The sequence below is a fragment of the Amphibalanus amphitrite genome, unplaced genomic scaffold (genome assembly GCF_019059575.1).
Source record: "Amphibalanus amphitrite isolate SeventyFive unplaced genomic scaffold, NRLGWU_Aamphi_draft 000883F_arrow, whole genome shotgun sequence".
NCBI lineage: Eukaryota > Metazoa > Arthropoda > Thecostraca > Balanomorpha > Balanidae > Amphibalanus > Amphibalanus amphitrite.
The window spans coordinates 245,715-254,119 of NW_024882377.1; positions in this window are offsets into that span (position 1 = coordinate 245,715).

Genomic DNA, 8,405 nt, shown 5'->3' on the forward strand with positions numbered 1-8,405 from the left:
GGTTTATCCACTCTCCTCTGCCGCCGCGCTGCGAGGCCTCGATTCGATCGGTATGTGGCTTCCTGAGCGGTCCTCCCCGGAGGCAAGGTGAAAGGTCATGGCCTGTATCATAAATTTATACGTTGCTGAATATGTTTTATAGTTCTTCCAAGGCCTTGGACACCGTTTTATTATATCGGATAAGCATTGCACTTTCTTGTCAATCAATACATCTAAAGAAAACTTGATCATAATCTTATACTGCGGCAATTGTAGTTCTGCTTACGGTTGCCTCTTTATGATACGGGCCACCACCACCTCCACTGCGCTGGAGCTCTGGCGTTCTACCCCTCCCCGCTACGGACCGGCCCTCGGGCTAGGTGTGTTAGTACTGAGCGCAAACCTGTAGTAGTCACGTGACTTTCATTCACGTAGCGGGAACGGAAGCTATAGGCGATACCAAGGACGGGCTCTGGGGAGGCAACCGGCGCGGAAAAATAGCACGATTGTAGTTTTGGAAGAATATCTGTTGCGGTAAGAGGAATCATACAAAACAAACGTCCTAGGAGCAAACATGTGTTATTCCTCCATACTTTGCGCTACATTTCATTTCTCCAATGGCCAGCACTTAGCAAATAATAGCGCAATTCTAAATTGGTAATATATGTGTACAGTAGCAACTGCGGGTCCCTGTACCTGTAAACGAACTTTTGAGACACCCTGTAGACCGGATTACGAAGGGAACTAGCGGGCCCTTTTTCGCCTATCGTGAATATCAAGGTGGATTGAGGCAAAACGAATTCTATTCGAGAAATGATATTTGACCGATCAGGAAATAAATGGGGATTGAAAAATAGGATTTAGGAAATAGGAGAAACGAACCGCAAAAAGAGAAAGTATTTTATACCTATTCCGTAGGCATAAAGTCGCAAGAATGAAAATGCTCCTGGTAAATAGTCAACAATTCAACTCCAGTTTGCGACCGAAGCTCCTCGAACCGGATTACGACAACACCTGACGAAGTTTTGTAAATACGGCTCGAAAGCTCCAACCGGAGCGATTTCCTGTGGAATCGATTCCTCATGTACTTACTCATTTACTACTACTCATTTAGTGAATAGTTAGGGTTGAGGTTTAAACCTATCGCTACAAGCTCAACATATCCAGTGTTTTTTCGCAACAGATGTAGGTACCCATTTATTAACCCGCGCCCTGCTGGGGGGGGGGGTGTTTGAACACCCCCCTTGTGGTTTTTCGCGAATATCTCAAAAACGGCGGCGCGGAGCGCCGCCGTTTTTGGTACACCTTATCACACATCAATTCTACACATGTTGTGAAAATTTCAGACCAAGGTCATTCAAGGTCAGGTCACCAGGTCACTTGAAGTGACCTCACCTCATAAAAAGTTTCAATGTCTCTCATAGCTACACCGAGTGACCGATCGCTTTGAAACTTTCAGCGATTGCTAAGAGCAATAGCATGTACAAAATGTATATCTCAGAATTTTGATATCGATGACCTAAGGTCAGGTCAATTTTGCGACCTCCCCATTATAAGTCAATGGGAGAAAATTGAAATGCGCCTCTTTTGGACGAAAGACATTATAAACACTCCCAAACACTGAATTACAAGTGGTTTAGACACACTGAACATGAAAATGGTGTCCGTGACCCCTGTTTATGCCCTGAGGTCATCTTAGGTCACGAATGGTATCTAACAGTTTTTCGCAAATAACTTTTGATAGAGGCATGCTAGAGCGATGAAAACGCCTTAGATGTGTTCAGCTCGACGATACGGATCGACTGATATGCAACATGACCCTTTCCGGTCAGGTCATGACCTTGACCCGAGGTCAAATTTTCAAGTTGACCTTTCAAGGTCAAGTTATAGTTCATTCGATGCGTCTTGACGAGAGGAACACGATGCCGGTAAAAGTAAGCTCGTACAATGCTTGGGTCAAAAGTTATTGCCGAAAAACTGTTTCCGAAAAAATCGGCTATTTTTGCAGTTTTTGCCCCCTGCAGGCAAAACCGTTGACGTTAGGTCAAATCTGAGAAAATTACTCAGAAAGGGCGTTAATAGGGCTATCGAATGCGCTTTTCCGCGGCGCCGTAGCTCTATTGGTTCCCGAGTTATGCGTTGGCTTCTTGGAAATTGTCGACATTCGACCTGGAAATCGGCGAAATTTTGCCTTCAATGACCTCTGGTCACCTGACCTTTGACCTGACCAAAAAATTGACCGAAGTGATTTCGTCATTATTTTTGACGCTCTTTCGAACGCCGCCTTCCGCGTATCGCTACGTGGCCCAGGAGCCGAGTTAGAAGGGGGGGTGTTCAAACACCCCCCCCCCCCCCCAGCAGGGCGTGGAAATCCAGGACCCCCAGCCGGGCGCGGGTTAACCCTCGAGTTGCTGGGGGGGGGGGCGTTAAACGCCCCCACTTTTTTCGCTGTGCCATAGCATAAAAACGGCGCGCCAAATTTTAGGTACCTGTAGGGAATTGATTGAGGTTTATTGCGACAAAGTTGTAAAAGAATCGGTCGGAAAATTTTTGAGATATCGAGGTTTTAGTGACGTCATGATTTCTGACTTTTCGACCAAAAACGGCATATGTTCAAAAAATCATATAAAATCACAAAATAGACATACAGACTGCCGTAAACGCCATTAGACTGCCAATACCATGAACAATCAAATGGCTATCTTCGATTATTGATTATCGTTCAGCATTTTCCAAAATCTTGAACTGAATCTTGGCAATTTCTCGTGACTACTGACTACTTCACGACCATTATACATGCATTTCTTAAATTAAACTTTTTTAGCCAAACACGTACACATATGATAAAATGAATGTCACCATCGTGTTCTACGCCCCAAATTACCCATAAAACATGTGTCACAGGCTGCGAATATCAGTTTTGATTTTCGAGGATATGTGCCTACCGGGTTGACCTGACCTTGACCCTGACCTATGCTTGACTGACCCCTACATGGAGCTGACACTCTTGTAGGCTTTATATGATGGATTGTGCACCGTTTTGACAGAGTTTATGACGAGAGGCGCCCATTGCGAAGTCCGGAAGTCCATGCTACTGAAAGCCCGATTTCAGGTGTTTGACCTGACCTTGACCCGACCTGTGACCTCAAAAATCAACCTTAAAGTACTCACCTGAAGCGTCTCGTCGCGTTCTTTCGTTTGCCGCCTCGTGCGTTTCGCTGCGGTTATTGGTTCTCGAGTTATCGGCTGGGGGCGTTTAACGCCCCCTCAGCAAACGGTGGGTGGCGAAATACCCCAGCAACTGCCGGGTTAAACCAGTAAAACGCCTTTTGGGCGAAGAACGAGCGAGCAAGATAGTGAGCCCTGCACGTCAGTGTTCGCCACGGGCCGGGCCAGCCCAACGGGCCACGGGCCGGGCTGGGCTACGGGCTGGGCCGGGCCCCCAAATATCATTAGTTAACGGGCTATGGATGGGCCGGGCCAAGAACTTTGTGCACTATGGGTTTTGCGACTAATGTCAATTTAAGAAAATTTGGAAACTGATGCAAACAAAACCCACTGGGAAAATACAAAAACTAAACCAAATTTAAGCAATGTGAAAGAAAACCTACTTGATATTGAATTTTGGGAATCTTGAGAATTATCCAATATCACATCATGTCACACATAGGAGGGTTTTCATAAAAATTCCGCAACCAAAAAGATCAGAGAATCTCTAGCATCATTAGTTTGTTAATAAAAGTTAAAATGTAGTCATCAGAACAACTTACTTAGCACTACAACTCCAAAAACTAAGAAGCCACTCAACAATGATGGGCTACAGGGCTACATTAAGTTAACACTTATATATGGCGATAGTGAGACAATTCCAACACAGTCTTTTTTCCTTCACCGACGGCTTTTTAACGAACAGAACCTTAAAAGGATACTCACAAAACACACTGTAAGTAACGAGGAACTCTACAGAGTATTTCGCGATGAAAGCTTCTTTAAATGTCCATAAATTTGTCAAAATAAATCACAACAAACCAGCCCCTTCTCAACAAAATGTGCAATCATGGCGGCGGCGCTATGTTTATGTGGCGGCATCTAGGTAGTATACACAACAGTATATCAAATAAATACGTTTTTTAAGTGAGTATCAAGGTGAAAACAAAATTAAACCAATGAAAAATAAAACCAAAATCACGAAGTCTGAAAACTCGAACGAAAAACAAAACAAAAACTTGATCATATATGTTTTATTATACAATTCGTCAGAATCGCTACCTGCCGCAGCTGCGACAATCAAGAAGTGTTCGCTCATTTTCGATTGATGATGATGATGCGTACAAGTCGCAAAAGTACCCAATGACATTTCAAGCTTACCATGTTTTCTGCTTACGCTGCTAGCGATATCCATATCTTGAAAAGAGCCTAACATAAAATAGCAAGGAAAGTAGCAGATAGTTGTCCACAGAGATTCGGTTGACACGTGGGCATGAATTGAAAATAGATTAAATCAGTTTTGCTGATAAATGGATGGATTTTCTCTTTTTTTGGAAGACAGTGCTAAAGTTAGTGTCACCTATTTTGTATGCTTTCTCAGGCTTTTGATATTGCAGCATCTATGGAGTGAATTTAACAGCAAGGTCAATCCCAGACAGATTCATCAATTCCCATAAGTCAAGCTTTTTTTCTGCTGGTAAGTGCTGGGAAGTATAGAGTATGTTGCAAATACTTCCTTCAAGTATGCATTAGAGTCACCAATTATTAATGATAATGTTCACACACATCAGCTTGCAAGATAACTTTACTCATAGAATGTAGTTAATATAATCATGTAAACTTTTTATAGGTGTGTAATCATGACCTAATTGACTGAGGTGCTTGCTGTTACTGTTAAAATTTGTGCCATAGGTGCTTGAAATGATTATATTCATTGAAAAGAAGGGAGTCATGATTGCCATGTTAATATTCATGCAATTTGAATTGTTCTCAAAATAGTGTAATCAATCATGCTTATTATAGCCATAGACTAAGACAATAACTAGATTGCTATTTTTGACGGGCCGGGCCGGGCTGGGCTTGGAATATTTGCCAAGAGCGGGCTACGGGCTGGGCCGGGCTCTGAACCCATGGGCCCGGGCCGGGCTGGGCTGGGGATTTTGGGGCCCGTGGCGAACACTGCAGTGCACGTGCGGAAGGGCGAGAGGGTATTTCCAACGGGCTTGTGCAAAGCACCCTTCTAACCGGTCGCTAGCGGTGTGCCAAATTTGAACGCAATCGGCCCAGCCGTTCTTGAGAGCTGGAAGCGGCATTCTGCACGTGCGCACGTGCAAACGGGGTCCAAAATGACTTTTGCACGGCACCCTACTAACTGGCCCCCAACCGTGTACCAAATTTGAGCGCATCGGCCCAGCCGTTCTCGAGATCTGGGAACGCCCCCTGCTTGTGCGCACGTGCGGTAGCACCCTAACCGCAACACATGGGAATGCATTGCCTGGTGGGTGCCTACCTGTATGCCAAGTTTCAGCGAAATCGCCCCAGTAATTACCGAGTTACTGAAATGGGAACAAATTTGGCACCTCTTCTTTTTGTATTTTGCACGTGCAGTGGGGGTCACTCACATAGATCAAGAGTATCCGACCTTTGGTAGAAGGGATGCAGCTACCCTATAAAAATTACCGCAAGACAATCGCTCAAGCCGCTGCTGCCTGCTGAGATATGGGCCTCTCAAAATCACTACTTTTGCAAAACTGCTTGAACACCCTTGACTTTTCACGTGGCAGACACGTGCCACGACGGTCACTGAGATGTATCAAAAGTAGTCAATTACGGGGTAGAAGGGATGGGGCTACCCAGCAAAAAAGACCGCAGGCCAATCGGTCCAGCGGTTGCTGAGATATAAGCCTCTCAAAAGCGTTACAGGCCGGGCCGGGCCAGGCCGCTCATACTGAGATTTTTCCGTTATATTGAAAAGACTTCGCTTCGCTCGCTGCGCTCGCTCGCTCGTAACCAGAGACAATTAAAATACTCACAACATTTTGTCCAAACATTTGTCATGCGTATGTATGTACCTGTGTTATTTCTACGTAAAGCTGTGTATTCTGTGCCTAGTGTCGTATGCATGATTTCAACAATGGATACTGGGTAGCAATCGTTTTGCATGAGCATTGATCTATTTAGTTAATTTGATTTAAATGCCCATTGAAATCCCGACTCACTCACCTCCAAACACCTTCTCCCAGATTGCACTCTGATTTTCAACTAAAAATGTAGCCACCTTTGTGTAGGTACTTGGTTTGCATTACTTCACCACGTGTCGTCGTCTTCCCTCACTTTGTTCTGACTTCACCATTCTCACTTCCTCTTTCCACGTCTCCTTCACACACCTTTCCTCCTCTCTTCCACTTATCAAATTTCCCTATCTCCTCTTTTCCACACTTGCGTCCACCGTTGGCTCCACGCTGCGAACACGCGTTTGTCCGCCAACTAACGCACCAGACGCCTCGGGGCTCTTTTCGACGCTGACCCCCTGACCCGACTAGCGCCTCAGGCGCTGCGACGCGCGAGTCAGCTGATGCGCGCGTCAGCTGCCCCCCCCCCCCTCCCCTCATCTCGGCGTCGGCGGAGGGGAGGGAGAGGGGGGAGGAGGGAGGTTGTTTGCTTTGGAAGGATTCGTGTTTTATGAGCGGCGGGGAGGCGAGGATACATTTCGTGTAATGACAGGTGATAGCTTAGCAGGGGATGTAAGGTTAGTGACACATCGGTCTATGACTTACCTATAGTTACATTGGCCTCGTTTCATAAAGCGAATCCGTAACTTACGGCGGTTATTGGTCTTGTATTGCAAGTGCATGTGCAGCGATGACGTTAGTTTGAATCGTTGAATTTATTCATCTTGCAAACAAGAACAGAAGGGAGAAGGGGAAATAAATTTATCGCTTCACATGCACTTGCAATACAAGCCCAAAAACCGGCGTAAGTTACGGACACGTTTTATGAAACGAGGCCATGGTTGGAAACTAACCAGGCGGGGAAGTCGGTTACTTCCTTGTTCTTTTATCGGAGAAGTGCTTTCCGTTTGGTAGCTATCGTAAATAGAAAGTCATAAATGTCAAATTTTTTTCTATTACGAGCTGATGAGTTCCGAAAACCTATAAAAAGTGGCTATGATAACTAATATATTTTGCGGCTCTGCCATTGGCCGTTGGGGTGCGTTCATAATAGCAAACTTTTCTGTGTCGTTGTCAATCAAACAATTCAATTGAATAACAGATCCTACCTACCCAACTCATAAACAGTATTTTATGTTTCGTCCACATTGTATTTCTTGCAGAGCCTCCAAACAGATCAAAAGGATACAAACACGATGAATGGATCTCTCTGATCCACCTCAGACTTAACCCGGCAGTTGCTGGGGTATTTCGCCACCCACCGTTTGCTGGGGGGGGGGCGTTAAACGCCCCCAGCCGATAACTCGAGAACCAATAGGCGCAGCGAAACGCACGAGGCGGCAAACGAAAGAACGCGACGAGACGCTTCAGATGAGTACTTTAAAGTTGAATTTTGAGGTCACAGGTGGGGTCAAGGTCAGGTCAAACACCTGAAATCGGGCTTTCAGTAGCATGGACTTCAGGACTTCGCAATTGGCGCCTCTCGTCATAAACTCTGTCAAAACGGTGCACAATCCATCATATAAGGCCTACAAGAGTGTCAGCTCCATGTAAAGGTCAGTCAAGCATAGGTCAGGGTCAAGGTCAGGTCAACCGGGTAGGCAAATATCCCCGAAAATCAAAACTGGTATTCGCAGCCTGTGACACATGTTTTATGGGTAATTTGAGGCGTAGAACACGATGGTGACATTCATTTTATCATATGTGTACGTGTTTGGCTCAAAAAGTTAAATTTAAAAAATGCATGTATCATGGTGGTGAAGTAGTCACGAGAAATTGCCGAGATTCAGTTCAAGATTTTGGAAAATGCGGAACGATAATCAATAATCGAAGATAGCCATTTGATTGTTCATGGTATTGGCAGTCTAATGGCGTTTACGGCATGTCTGTATGTCTATTCTGTGATTTTATATGATTTTTTGAACATATGCCGTTTTTGGTCGAAAACTCAGAAATCATGACGTCACTAAAACCTCGATATCTCTAAAATTTTCCGATCGATTTTTTTGAAACTTTGTCACAATAAACTTCAATCAATTCTCTACAGGTACCCAAAATTTGGCGCGCCTACGGCGCGACGTTTTTATGCTATGGCCCGGCGAAAAGAGTGGGGGCGTTTAACGCCCCCCCCCCCCCAGCAACTCGCGGGTTAAATCACCTGGTCAGGACGTGTGTACTGTGTGTGTGTGTGTGTGTTGAGGAGACGAAGCGGAGGGGGGTGGGGTGGAGGGAGGAGGGGAGGGTGTCTGCCTCTGACGTCCGCTGGGA